General features: G+C 43.1%; 1 protein-coding gene across 1 annotated transcript in view; it reads left to right on the top strand.

Annotated features, from left to right (window-relative positions):
- The window catches only part of ASCC2 (activating signal cointegrator 1 complex subunit 2), a 378,910-nt gene that overhangs the window by 42,119 nt on the left and 321,272 nt on the right, over nucleotides 1–15,519 (top strand). The gene's annotated exons all lie outside the window — the stretch shown is intronic.

Raw genomic sequence — 15,519 nt, 5'->3', positions numbered from 1 at the left:
TGTTGGCGAAGTAAAATTGTGTCGATGTAAGATTGAAAGTTTGAGTGTAGCTGCACGACCTTCTGTCTTGTGCCTTGTACCCTTGCTAGTCTGGTTCCTGTCTCTTCAGTCTCAAACTTATGAGCCCTAATTGACCTGTTTGACATGAGTGCCCTAGATACCAATGTCAAGGATAAAATAGGCTAGGGACACCCTTGTTCTGGAAAACGTTCCCCTGATGTTGGGGTTTTCCCTTTCCACTTCGAGCGATGTGAATTGGAATTCCTGATCCTTTTCAGGAAAAAACTTTTTTATGTGTTTATATATGAAGCCTTTTCTCTGCGTCCAGTGGCAGTGGTTACGGGGCCGTATATATCCCAGGTGTGTTCCAAATGCTCGTACTGTTGCACACCCATTGGGTAGCCATGATATTCCTTTTATACACTTGACTCGTCAAAGGTAGACTGGCCAAATTTTCAATGCTTACATCATGAGGTGGTGGTAGTTTTGCAACTGATCGTTTTCTTCACAGTCACAGTCACAGAATGTAAAATTAATGTTCAGCTCGAGCTATTACTTTTGAAATACACTTTTGTTCCCCACTCATGTAAAGTAATGTAGTTGAATTGATAAAGTATCTTCTGGTGTCCAGCTTTAAACCAAGCCACTTAATATCACTTGTGTGTTAATGCTTTGTCACTGCAACAACACGAAAGTCTGTCGGATAAAGTGTATGGACACTTTTTTTTCTTTAAGAAGTAAATAATGGAGACCTACTGGACCTGAAAGTTTGACAAGAACTTGCAGTTTCAGTCACGTAGAATAATATTTTCACCAGACACCCGTTATTTCTAAAATGATGCTGTATTGCCTTAACTCGTGTGCTATCAGACTGTTTCAGTTTCATAACTCCGCACTGGAAGGTCCTGGAAACAAACTATTCTAATCATTTAGTGGCAGTCCCGTGTAAAAATAAAGATTGTATTTTTTAATCAAGATCTCTTCTAAGATGTACTATAATGTCTGTATTTAAGGAAAAATTGTTCAGCAAGAACTTGTTTTGAGGCGATAATTTTAATAAATCCCACGGACTCCCATATACCAAACTTTAATATTGTTAAAGGCATTTGTTCACTGAAATATAAACACAAAAACAATAATGGTGCATTGCTCGTGGGGTGAACACACAGCGGCAAATGTGATACCAAGTGCAAGGCGTGTATATACAAAAAGAACGGGCATGTGCATATTGATCACTACAGAAAGATACCCATAAAAATTAGGGCTAGTCACAAATGACCAGAACAAAAACTAAATGGACCAATTCAGAGGGGCATTAATTACAAAAATGGAGGAATATTGGCTGGTCAAAGCAAAGTTGATACCCTCACTTTTATATGGTGCTTTGACTTTTGAGGATGGAATGAGCACATGATTGGAAAAAATGTTATGGTAAAAGTTTTAAATTGAGTTTCTTTGCACCATCATTATGCTCGCCAAGCCAACTAAGAGTTAAGTTGAGACTAATGAAAATGGCAGGCATGTTAGATGCTTCATTTATTAAATGTTGTTCTCCCCTTCAGAGTGCCACTAATGGCACTCTGCAGAAACCGGTGGATGATTGAACTAATGACAGTCTTTGGGCGTGTGCTGAGGTGGACTACATTAAAAATAAAAAAATTGTGGCAGTTATCTAGTATTCGAGGTTACTGTTTTCTGTGCATGTTTCAGAAAAGTAACTTGCTTAGCTTTCTTTCCATTGCAGTTCTATTTAAACAACTCTGTCTTATTAGGTTACCAGTTCCTGACATAAGGATATATTACATGTGTTCTGTATTTGTCCAGATCGTAAAATAGAATGTTAAAGGCACGTTTTCGAGGTTTATGTGTGACAACTACTAATTAGGCAGGTCAGTTTTGTGTAGCAGACACCAAGTGGCAGAACAGTTACGTTTGTATTTATTCTTATGCAAAAGTTGGCAGATGAGATGGGTGGGCAGCATCATCCTCTGTAATTTCCTAAGCCAGAAATCATTTGTAGATTAATCAAAATAAAGGCTGTTGCATTATCAAATTAATCTGATGGTTGCCAGCTCTTGGCTAATAAGGTTTTTCCATTTTATTACACAGGGCAGATCCTCTGTCTTCTAATGTTTTTGAGGTAGATGGTTCTTTAAGTTATGGCACTAATTTGTATAAGGGAGTTTAGGAAATGCAGTGCATGCTGTTTTGTAATGTTTGGTAAAAGTACCAATGTTTTATCATTCTGATTCTGCTCTATTTTATTATAATTATTTTAATTCATTTACAATAAACTCTTTAATGATAATGTTCAAATGGGTCAATCTTATATTAATTTCCATTTATTAGTCTGTAAGCTTTAACTGTATGTACTGTAAGGTGTAACAACAGATTAGTAGATTTCAGGATGGATAGTCCATTGTATTTAAAAATATGTTCCAAATAGTTGTTGATCTATCACTGTGGTTCCCATACCTTTTTGAGTTAGTGACAGTGGGCCAGATATACTAATATCTGGTCACAAAATACTTGCTGCTAATGGTGACTATTATTTTTGCGATTAGTAAAGTTCTAAGAATTGGCCCAACGGGCCAATTCCTAGAAATCTGAATTGTAGTGGGTCGTAATCTGACCTATTTTATGATTATTAATTACGGCACGTCTCTGACTCATTACAATTAGAGCAAATCACAGGGATAGTGGCCTGCTGGGGTCCTCAGACCATGTCTAATTCTTTTTTAATGAGCAAAGACTTTTTAAATTCTGCCTCTTTTCCTTAAAGAAAACAGGACTGCGTTTCAAGCGATTCGAGACAAGTTTATTATTTTTTTTTATTTAAGAGTTGGCAGTGGTAGACACCTGCCTACTCTTCAACAAACTTTGATTTTTTTTTTTTCACATTCACAAATTTGCGAATGGGGTATTACCACCTTTTAGCTGTTGATAAATTATCAATGTCCCTGATTTATTTGGAGGGGACGACTGCAACACACCCCTTCCAGATACCAAATATGTATTCATTTGGAATCCAGTTTTCCGAGTCAAATAACTTTCCTAACTCCTAAAGTGGTATTATCACATAAGGAAAAGCATTTTAATAAACACAAATACTGAATTGATGTGTTTGTGACCGTTAAAATGCTTTGTACATCTGACCCTATATTTCCAAATTGACTTTTAAATGTTAGCTGGGGTAACTCATCTAACTCCATTTTTAACTAATATATAAATTGGCACAATATATTTGAGTTTGCAACCCCATCAAACGTGTCTGCATTGTTAAGTCTTAAGGTCTCTCAGAAACGTCGGAGTGTTAGGACCCTACTTTAACCAAAATGGAATGATGACCACTTGCATAGGTGCCAAATTTCCAATTTGGTTATGTGTAACATTTTTGTATTTTCAGTGTGCACGCGAGTGACATTTCAATGCCTTACGTGTGACACTTTGAGTAACAATTTATCATGACTAGAATAAAGCATGATGTCTATGTAGTAGGATACACTTCAGAAATTACCCCTCCCCAGCCCTCTTTTGCAGTTTCTTGGACATGGATAGACTATAACATAGCTGTAGTGCTCCTGAAATAGTTTATGCAATGTCAAAAGCGTGTTTCGCTTTACAAACATGATTACTGTGGAAGCAGTGCTTCTACCAGTGCAGCACACATGCTGATGCAAAACTGTCAGAGGCAGCTGGACGGTGATTTAGAGATGAACAGGAGTGGCCCTTCGCCTCATGGGAATGTAGCCAAGTGGACGTCATATGTAACAGTCAGCTAGCCCTACACTTTTTTAGCCTAATGCTTTTGAATTTTCAGTCTTCTAAGCCTATTCGTGTAACGGGAAATGTCAACTGTGACTTTAAGAATGTGAAGGTTTCTTGGCTGCCAAGCCAGGACTGACCAAAGGTTATTTGCACTTGAAACATGGTCTGTACCTCTAATGTGAGTTGTCTCTACTGTGTACCAAGGCATGAGTGGATAAAAGAATTTGGACTGGAACAGACAGTGACTGTTGCAACCTTTCCAATATAAACAGGCAGAGCCTCATGTATTCCAGTTAGACGTGTGAAAACCAATTCTGCTTCTGACAGAGGAGCATCTCTCGCATTCGCCCCTCTGCCTTATTTAACTGCTGTCCCAGTTTTGTCCTTTGCAGTCTGGTAAAGACTGCTTTTTTGTTTTTACAATATACCAGCATAAATTGCAGTCATTACAGTGAAATTTATACACTTGAGATTCAGAGACAGTCTGTGTAAGAAATGGTATCTTTCACAATGGTAGTGCAGGGAGAGAACAAAAAAAAAAGGTGCCAAGCAATGTTGTGGATCAAAGTGGTGAGTGGGGAGCACTCTTAGTTTGAGAGGGGGAGTGCCCAGTGTTTCGCAGTAAATACGATCGGAATGGTACCCAAATGTCCGAAGGGGTGAGAGACAGGAGGAGCCATATTGGCGTAGTGATCTATCATGTCTGGTAATATGTTGCCTCTAGGAGCCAGCACAAGCCTGATTGGGTTCTCATCTGCAGCCAGACCATGGCAATGCATCGCTTAGCAAGCACTATTAATATAGAGGCAAGACAGCGGCTGGGAGTTGGCAAAGCCGTAGTGTCCCTCAGCAAGGGGACCTTGGGGGATTTAGATGTCATAAGATGTCAATAATTGACACAAATATCGCGCCAGAAAGAGACTAGGCCCAGGCAGTGCCATGACATGTATAAAGTCTCCTTTAAAGAGGCCACACCTTCGGTATTCACAAGCACCAGCAAATTGTGATATTCTATCAGGTGTACAACAGTATTGATGCAAATATTTGAATTGTATTAGATTATGTCTGTAATTGAGTTGTTCCTAACAGCAATATACTCATGTCTTATGTGAAAGTTGGTAACACGGAGTGGTCTCCGGTTTGCGCCTGGCTGCGGGAAGTGCACCTATCGTAGATGTTGGGTAGTCGATGTATAGATACGAGATAGGAATGGCCGAGTAGGGATACTATGTAAGCTGTAAAGAGTGTTTTTTTTCCCTGGCACGTTGGGGAATTTAGATATGGATACCCTGAATGCAAACTGCAGTCGGAGGTGGCAGAATAGATTGAGAGCGCTCGCACCCTAGCGGGAACAGAAGGCTTGCTATGAAATTAATGTGTTATTCACAGAAATTTCTCCTATTGTGAATACTTGTACTGCCTTTCTGTTGGCATAAATAAAACTAAGGGTACCATAATGCAAAGATGAAGCTTTGATTCTCCAGTATTGGGGTATCTTTCATAGATTCACATGCTTGAATCATTCCCCGTCGTTGAAATAGTAGTCACACATAATCATAGTAAGCAGTATATATCAGTAGGCTGTAAAGGGAATACAAGGTTCAGCTTAATAGCCTATCTATGGTCCTTCCTTTTTTATTTTTTATTTATTTATATATATATATTAAAAAAAAAGACCAAAGTTGAACAAAGACCAATCGGGCGGCAGCACTCTTAGAACACTCCCAACAGAGGCATCTTCCCTCAGATTTTCACTGCACGTCCTGGGCGAGGGTGTCTCCCTGAGCTCTGCTCAGTTCTTCAGATTTGTTTATTTCCAAATTATTCGTTCTCTGTTCCAGTATGTCAGAATTGAACTGGTAAATAAAGGACTGTTCAGAACTGTGCCACCTGTGGTAAGAAAAGGCTTCATTCAGAATGTATTTGTTGCCTTCATCCATCCCACAAGGTGAGAGACTGCAAGATATGCAAACCTTTTTCTACCAAAACCCTCAAGGACCGTGAGGTAACACTTTTATTATGTTTCCAGAAACTTAAAACCAAGACTGCTGCTGTTTCTGAAGAGAAAAGTAGTGAGTGTTCCATCTCCTCTCAGACTTCCAGAAAGAGGGAAAGGTCTAACCATAAGTCCCCTCATAAAAGCAAGAAACCCTTTAAAAAGACCCACCATGTATCTAGGCAAGGCTCCTCATCTGAGGAAAAACAGAATAGGACTTCCTCAGACTCTAAATCTGAGCCTTCTACTCCATCTATAGCCCTCCTATTGAAACCTTGTCTAAATTGGTTTAAAAAAAAAAAGACCAAGTTCACAGAAAAAATGTTGTTGATGGCATCACCGCCATCAAAACCTTCGTCGACTGCTTCTAAAATCAAGATTTAGATGATTGGCGGCCGTCCGTCAATGCTTACGCCATTGACATCAATTCAGTTGATGTCAAGGACGGTTTCTGCAACATCGAAGACTACTTTGTTGACAACAACCACTCCGTTGACGATTTCTACCTTGTCAATGATGACAGTGACATCGAAGGCTATACCAATGCCGTTGACTACCGCATCTGCGTCACTACCACCCTCGACGAGTACCTCGTTGACGACGCCATCAACAACACAACCGTCGCAAAAGTCCTGCTCATCATCTGCAAAGTTCAAGCAGAAGAAACCAAATGTTGCTTTTGCCCACACTGCCGACGCTACCGTCAAATACCTTGTCAATGAGGATGTTGCCATCTACAGAAGGTTTTTCCCCTGAATACACATCTCCTGGTGAAGTGTCCTCACTATCTCCCAGCCACTTGTTGGATCTTCAAGAATCCAAAGATGATGATCAAGGGATGTTCAGTGCAGCCCACAGTCCCTCAGAGCTGCACGTCAAATATAGAGGGGGAAGAGGATTATTACGAGCCTGTTAAAGTCTCTACTACGTGGAGCAATACCATCTTTAAGCTCCTCCTCCACCACCAGGCATGGTACAGGTTCTGTCTACCTTGATGCAAGATCTGCAAAACATGCTTAAGGAAAATTACTAGCGCTTCCCAGCACCGGTTGAAGTGCAGCAACCACCTGCAGTGGTACAGATCCCTCTACAACAGGTGATGATGATGATGGGGATTAACTGGGTCGGGAAGACTGCAAAATAACCCACATTAGCACCATCACCAAGGAATGGGATGATTCCTCCAGCTTCCCCTACAGCTCTAAAACCAGTGGATTCTCAACTGGAAGATATTGGTGGTTTTCACTTGCTAATGGAGAGAGTGGTCATCATTTCCAGCTTCCCATTACTGTTAAACAATTTGACTGTTTTTTGTATGATTTCAAGGAGCAATCCAGAAAAACAGTCAGAGCAGTACAGATTATGGATTATATCTAGGAGGAAGGAGTTAAAATAAGGAACACTGGTGACTGTCACTGCCGTTCTTCCTAGAATAGATAAAAGATATAAAGCACCAGAGGACTCATCTGCTTGTTTGATTGGACAACCAAGACCTGATTCGGTCATGACTCAGGCTGCACAACCTGGGTCTAACATCCTTCAAATTTCTTCTCTGCCTGACAAGGAGGGCAGGCACTAGATAATATTGGAAAAAGATTCACAGTCATGTCCGTCACAACTGTCCGTGCCGCAAGCTCTGTGACCATTCCGGGGTGATAGGATAGCCAGATGTGGTCCAACATCGCCACACATCTGGATTTGTCAGAAGACAAAAAAGCTGCAGCTACACACATTTGACAGGAAGGTGAAAAGGCAGCATCTGAAATTGACTGCACAATGGATATTGTTAGGGAGCAGTGACATCCTCAGTATACTTCCTACACCCCCGACTCATCCTTCGGTGTGTGCCAGAATTTCCCAGTATCTGCGTCACTGGAGTAAAGTAACTATGGACAAATGGGCCCTAGATACTCTGGAGTTCACTCAGGTTCCACCTCAAACTCCAGCAACAAAATTCCTGTCATCTCACTTTCATCTTCTTTGCAAAGAGGTTTTAGCCATATTGTCAAAAGGAGCTAGAGAACAGGTTCCACACTCTCAAAAAGTAAAGAGATTTTACTTCCATTTTTCCTAGTGAGGAATTAATCAGGGGAGTGGTGCCCCGTTCTCAACCTCAGGAAACTCAACAAGTAGCTGAAGAAGCAATCTTTCCGTAGGGTTTCCCTCCAAGAAATTCCCCACCTTCTCAACCATAGAGATTTTCTTATCAGCCTTGATCTCCAGGATGCCTGTTTCCAGGTTCCTATCCATCCCAAGCATCTCAAATTCCTCAGATTCACAGTAGCCGTTACTCACTACCAGTTGTTGTTCCTTCCCTTTGGTCTCCAGTCCACTCCTCGGATACTTACAAAAGGTCTTGCCCCAGTGGCAGCCCACCTGCGGCAAAAAGGCGTTTAGGTTTTCCCATACCTTTATGACTGGCTGATAAAGTCTCCATCTTTCCAATAGGAGTGTAGGGATATTTTCAAGTGTCTTCACCTCCTTCAGACCCTTGGGGCTCACAGCCAGCTTCCAGAAGTCTCTCTCCTTTTGCTTTCCACAAGGATACCCTTTCTGGGAGTAACTCCAGACATATTGCTCGAAAGGGCATTCTTGTCTGAAGACGGGCAACAGAAACTCTCTGTGCTGGCCTGCACCCTTTCAAAAAGAAAGTGCGCTTCAGTTCGCCTGATCAAATCTCTACTCTGCATGATGTCTTAAGCTGTTTTCCTAGTGCCTCATGCTTGTCTCAAAATGCGATCCTTCTAAAAATAACTGGAAGCACAGTGTCTCCAGGTGAAAGGACAATTTGACGACATCATCCAGATCACACCTGTGACTAAAGCAGCTCTTCCCTGGTGGCAAGCTCCAGCAACCTCTCTGCAGGATTGACATTCCTCCCCCAATCCCCCACTTTAGAGTATATCATTACAACACACACTTGCATAGAAGGGTGGAGAGCTAATTTGTAAGACCTCCAAATCCAGGGAAAGTGGACTCAAGAGCAGTGCAGAATGCATATCCACTTCCTTGAGCTCAGAGCAATCTCCCTGGCTCTTCAAGCTTTTTTTTGCAGAGGATTCAGGGGTCCTCCTTGTTAATAAGAACAGACAACATGACGAGTATGCATTACATCAACAAATAGGGAGGTACAAGATCCAATATTCTGTCTTAAGAAGCTCAGACTATCTGGCAATGGCCACAACATCATCAAGTGACAAAACGGCAGAACATCTCCCATGAGTACAAAACTCTCTAGCAGACACCTTGAGCAGAACGACCCAAAGTTGTCACAAATTGTAACTGAACCAACTGGTCCTGGATGCCATATTTCAGCGATGGGGCAAACCCAAGCTAGATATTTTTGCATCACAAGAGAACAAGTAATGCTGGTTTTACGCCAGCAGGTACCCTTGAAAAGGATCCTGGGGGAATGCCCCTTCGATGCAGTGGCCCAGAACTTATGCCTATGCTTTTCCCCTGATCCCACTTACTCCCGGAATTCTCAGGAAAATCAAAAGGGAACTGTACTGGTTAATTTTTTGTTTTAAAAAAAAAAAAAAAAATTATTGAGTTTTCAATGCAGATCCATACAACATGAATATGTGGTTACATTGGTAGAATTTTGTGGGTCTGATATACCTTTACTTCCTCACTTAATAACAGAAGAGAGGAGGGTACAACAAAGCAAGGAGAGAGAAAAAAGAATATATATACAATAAAAAAACAAAAGAAAACCCCACCACACTTATAACATAACTTAGGTATTATTATTACTTACAGTATATATATGTTCAATGGCATCTATCGCTGTAGATACGCATGTTTTGCATAGCTCGCCATCTGGTGTTGGGCCGGAGTGTTACAAGTTGTTTTTCTTCGAAGAAGTCTTTCGAGTCACGGGACCGAGTGACTCCTCCTTTTGTCTCCATTGCGCATGGGCGTCGACTCCATCTTCGATTGTTTTTTTTCCGCCATCGGGTTCGGACGTGTTCCTGTCGCTCCGAGTTTCGGAACTGAAAGATAGCTAATTTCGGAAGATTTTCGTCGGTATTGTTGCGTTCGGGATCGGCGTAGTTAGATTCAACACCGCATCGAAGATCGAAGAGCTCCGGTGCCCTTCGGGGTAGTTTTTCGATCCCCCGTCGGGGCCTGGTCGGCCCAACCGCGTGCAGAAGAACGCCGATGGAACGGACCCCGTTCCGTTTCTGTCCCAAATGCCACAATAAATACCCCTATACAGACCAACACTTGGTCTGTAACCTGTGCCTGTCACCTGAGCACAGTGAAGACACTTGCGAGGCCTGTCGTGCGTTCCGGTCCCGAAAAACACTCCGAGACCGTCGAGCCAGAAGACTTCAGATGGCATCCGCGCCGACAGCCCACCGGGAGTTCGAGGAACAAGAAGAGGAGGGAACCTTTTCGATCCAAGAATCGGACTCCGAAGGATTCGACGATACACAAACCGTGAGTAAGACGTCGAAAGCCACTCAGAAGAAGATTTACAAGGCCCAGGGGACGCCACTGCCACCAGGCCATGGCTCGACCCATAAATTCGGTGACCGACCGTCGGCACCGAAAAAGGCCCAAACAGTGCCGAGATCGTCCGACTCCGGTCGAGACACCGGCACGCAGCCTTCTCGGGACCGAGAAAGTGCTGGAGACAAGCATCGACACCGAGATACCGGTGTAGACACGGCTCGACGCCGAGACAGCGGCACCGAAGAAGATCGACGCCGAGAGGTTTCGGCCCCGAAAAAGAAAAAAGTCACCTCGGAGCCGAAAAAAGATGCAGACAGGGTTTCGGTGGCAAAACAAACTGCAACCGACCCAGTTTCAGGCTCTTATACAGAAGAGCACTCGCTAACCTCCCAAATGCAAAAGCATAGGTTTGAGGAAGAGCTACACTCAACTGATGTAGACCATACGCAAAAGCGTATTTTCATACAGCAGGGGACAGGAAAAATAAGCACCCTTCCCCCTATTAGAAGAAAGAAGATTGGAGTTCCAAACTGAACAGACACCACAAACAAAAGTGGTGAAAAAAGTTACCCCACCACCCTCTCCTCCACCTGTGATTAACGTCTCACCAGCACAAACTCCATCACATTCCCCAGCTCACACCACCATGAGCCAGGGTGACCAAGATCAAGACGCATGGGACTTATACGATGCCCCAGTGTCAGACAACAGTCCGGAGGCATACCCTACGAAGCCATCTCCACCAGAGGACAGCACTGCGTATTCTCAAGTGGTGGCTAGAGCAGCACAATTTCACAATGTAAGCCTCCACTCAGAACAGGTTGAGGATGACTTTTTATTCAACACACTCTCCTCCACCCACAGCTCCTACCAAAGCCTGCCTATGCTCCCTGGTATGCTCCGGCACGCAAAAGAAATCTTTAAGGAGCCGGTCAAAAGCAGGGCAATCACACCAAGAGTGGAAAAAAAGTATAAGGCGCCTCCTACAGACCCGGCTTTCATCACTACACAGCTGCCACCAGACTCTGTCGTTGTAGGAGCAGCTAGGAAAAGGGCCAACTCCCACACATCTGGAGATGCACCACCCCCAGATAAAGAAAGCCGCAAGTTCGATGCAGCTGGTAAGAGAGTCGCAGCACAAGCTGCAAACCAGTGGCGCATCGCTAACTCCCAGGCACTACTTGCGCGCTATGACAGAGCCCATTGGGATGAGATGCAACATCTCATTGACCATCTGCCCAAGGACCTACAAAATAGGGCAAAACAAGTGGTTGAGGAGGGACAGACCATTTCCAACAACCAAATCCGCTCCTCCATGGACGCTGCAGATACAGCTGCACTGACAATTAATACATCTGTAACTATCAGAAGGCATGCATGGCTCCGAACGTCTGGATTTAAACTAGAGATTCAGCAAGCAGTTCTCAATATGCCTTTTAACGAAAAAGAACTGTTCGGTCCAGAAGTGGACACAGCGATTGAGAAGCTCAAAAAAGACACGGACACTGCTAAAGCCATGGGCGCACTCTACTCCCCGCAGAGCAGAGGGAATTACAGCACATTCCGTAAAACACCCTTTAGAGGGGGGTTTCGGGGTCAGAGCACACAAGCCAGCACCTCACAGGCAACACCGTCCAGTTACCAGGGACAGTACAGAGGAGGTTTTCGGGGACAATATAGAGGAGGGCAATTACCTAGGAATAGAGGAAAATTTCAAAGCCCCAAAACCCCTACTACTAAGCAGTGACTCACATGTCACTCATCCCCTCCACACAACACCAGTGGGGGGAAGAATAAGTCATTATTACAAAGCATGGGAGGAAATCACTACAGACACTTGGGTTCTAGCAATTATCCAACATGGTTATTGCATAGAATTTCTACAATTCCCTCCAAACATACCACCAAAAGCACAAAATTTGACAAAACATCATTCCAATCTCCTGGAGATAGAAGTGCAGGCACTATTGCAAAAGAATGCAATCGAATTAGTGCCAAACACACAAATAAACACAGGGGTTTACTCACTGTACTTTCTGATACCAAAGAAGGACAAAACGCTGAGACCAATCCTAGACCTCAGAATAGTGAACACATTCATCAAATCAGACCATTTTCACATGGTCACACTACAAGAAGTATTACCATTGCTAAAACTACACGACTACATGTCAACTTTAGACCTCAAGGACGCGTATTTCCATATACCAATACACCCATCGCACAGGAAATACCTAAGGTTTGTATTCAAAGGAATACATTACCAATTCAAGGTACTGCCTTTCGGATTAACAACCGCACCAAGAGTCTTTACCAAATGTCTAGCGGTAGTCGCTGCACACATCAGAAGGCAGCAAATACATGTGTTCCCATATCTAGACGACTGGCTAATCAAGGCCCATTCGTTAATAGAGTGCTCAAATCACACAAATCAGATCATACAAACCCTCTTCAAACTAGGGTTCACCGTCAACTTCACAAAATCCAACATTCTGCCGTGCAAGGTACAACAATACCTAGGAGCCATAATAGACACAACAAAAGGAGTAGCCACTCCAAGTCCCCAAAGAATTCAAAATTTCAACACCATCATACAACGCATGTATCCAACACAAAATATACAAGCAAAGATGGTATTACAACTCCTAGGCATGATGTCTTCATGCATAGCCATTGTCCCAAACGCAAGACTGCACATGAGGCCCTTACAACAGTGCCTAGCATCACAGTGGTCTCAAGCACAGGGTCATCTTCTAGATCTGGTGTTAATAGACCGCCAAACTTACCTCTCGCTTCTGTGGTGGAACAACATAAATTTAAACAAAGGGCGGCCTTTCCAAGACCAAGTGCCACAATACGTAATAACAACAGATGCTTCCATGACAGGGTGGGGAGCACACCTCGATCACCACAGCATACAAGGACAATGGAACGTACATCAAACAAGACTGCATATAAATCACCTAGAACTTCTAGCAGTTTTTCAAGCACTTAAAGCTTTCCAACCAATAATAGTTCACAAATACATTCTCGTCAAGACAGACAACATGACAACAATGTATTATCTAAACAAGCAAGGGGGGACGCACTCCACGCAGTTAAGCCTGCTAGCACAAAAAATTTGGCGTTGGGCAATTCACAACCAAATTCGCCTAATAGCACAATTTATACCAGGGATCCAAAATCAACTCGCAGACAATCTCTCTCGAGATCACCAACAGGTCCACGAATGGGAAATTCACCCCCAAATTCTGAACACCTATTTCAAACTCTGGGGAACACCTCGAATAGACTTGTTTGCGACGAAGCAGAACGCAAAATGCCAAAACTTCGCATCCAGATACCCACACAAACAGTCCCAAGGCAATGCCCTATGGATGAACTGGTCAGGGATATTTGCTTACGCTTTTCCTCCTCTCCCTCTCCTTCCTTACCTGGTAAACAAACTCAGTCAAAACAAACTCAAACTCATATTAATAGCACCAACTTGGGCAAGGCAACCCTGGTACACAACGCTGCTAGACCTATCAGTAGTACCCCACATCAAATTGCCCAACAGGCCAGATCTGTTGACACAACACCACCAAAAGATCAGACACCCAGATCCAGCATCGCTGAATCTAGCAATCTGGCTCCTGAAATCCTAGAATTCGGGCACTTACAACTTACCCAAGAATGTATGGAAGTCATAAAGCAAGCCAGAAGGCCATCCACCAGGCACTGCTATGCAAGTAAATGGAAGAGGTTTGTTTGCTACTGCCATATTAATCAAATACAACCATTACACACAACTCCAGAACATGTAGTGGGTTACTTGCTTCACTTACAAAAATCTAACCTGGCTTTCTCTTCCATTAAAATACACCTTGCAGCAATATCTGCATACCTGCAGACTACCTATTCAACTTCCCTATATAAGATACCAGTCATTAAAGCATTCATGGAGGGCCTTAGGAGAATTATACCACCAAGAACACCACCTGTTCCTTCATGGAACCTAAATGTTGTCCTAACTAGACTTATGGGTCCACCTTTTGAACCCATGCACTCCTGCGAAATACAGTTCCTAACCTGGAAGGTTGCATTTCTCATCGCCATTACTTCCCTAAGAAGAGTAAGCGAGATTCAGGCGTTTACAATACAAGAACCTTTTATACAACTACACAAGAATAAGGTCGTCCTAAGGACTAATCCTAAATTTTTGCCAAAGGTTATTTCACCGTTCCATCTAAATCAAACAGTGGAACTTCCAGTGTTCTTTCCACAGCCAGATACCGTAGCTGAAAGGGCACTACATACATTAGATGTCAAAAGAGCATTGATGTATTACATTGACAGAACAAAGAACATCAGAAAGACTAAACAACTATTTATTGCATTTCAAAAACCTCATGCAGGAAACCCAATATCAAAACAAGGTATAGCCAGATGGATAGTTAAATGCATCCAAATCTGCTACCTTAAAGCTAAACGACAGCTGCCCATTACACCAAGGGCACACTCAACCAGAAAGAAAGGTGCTACCATGGCCTTTCTAGGAAACATCCCAATGCAAGAAATATGTAAGGCAGCCACATGGTCTACACCTCACACATTCACCAAGCACTACTGTGTAGACGTGTTATCCGCACAACAAGCCACAGTAGGTCAAGCCGTATTAAGAACATTATTTCAAACTACTTCCACTCCTACAGGCTGAGCCACCGCTTTTGGGGAGATAACTGCTTACTAGTCTATGCAAAACATGCGTATCTACAGCGACAGATGCCATCGAACTGAAAATGTCACTTACCTAGTGTACATCTGTTCGTGGCATCAGTCGCTGTAGATTCGCATGTGCCCACCCGCCTCCCCGGGAGCCTGTAGCAGTTCGGAAGTTACCTTCAACTATTTGTATATATATCATCTCAACCTTAAATAGGTACATACTTAGTCAATCCATTGCATGGGCACTATTACTACAATTCAACTCCTACCTCACCCTCTGCGGGGAAAAACAATCGAAGATGGAGTCGACGCCCATGCGCAATGGAGACAAAAGGAGGAGTCACTCGGTCCCGTGACTCGAAAGACTTCTTCGAAGAAAAACAACTTGTAACACTCCGGCCCAACACCAGATGGCGAGCTATGCAAAACATGCGAATCTACAGCGACTGATGCCACGAACAGATGTACACTAGGTAAGTGACATTTTCATTATCTGACATGCATAGTTGAAGGAGCATTCTTTGTGGCACCTGATGGTCCCATCTCTGGGCTTCTGGTTGATTTATTCCCTGATAACACTTACTGGT

The sequence above is a fragment of the Pleurodeles waltl genome, chromosome 11, assembly GCF_031143425.1.
Source record: "Pleurodeles waltl isolate 20211129_DDA chromosome 11, aPleWal1.hap1.20221129, whole genome shotgun sequence".
NCBI lineage: Eukaryota > Metazoa > Chordata > Amphibia > Caudata > Salamandridae > Pleurodeles > Pleurodeles waltl.
Note: the sequence above shows the minus strand (reverse complement) of the source record. Positions and strands in the feature narration are given on the sequence as shown.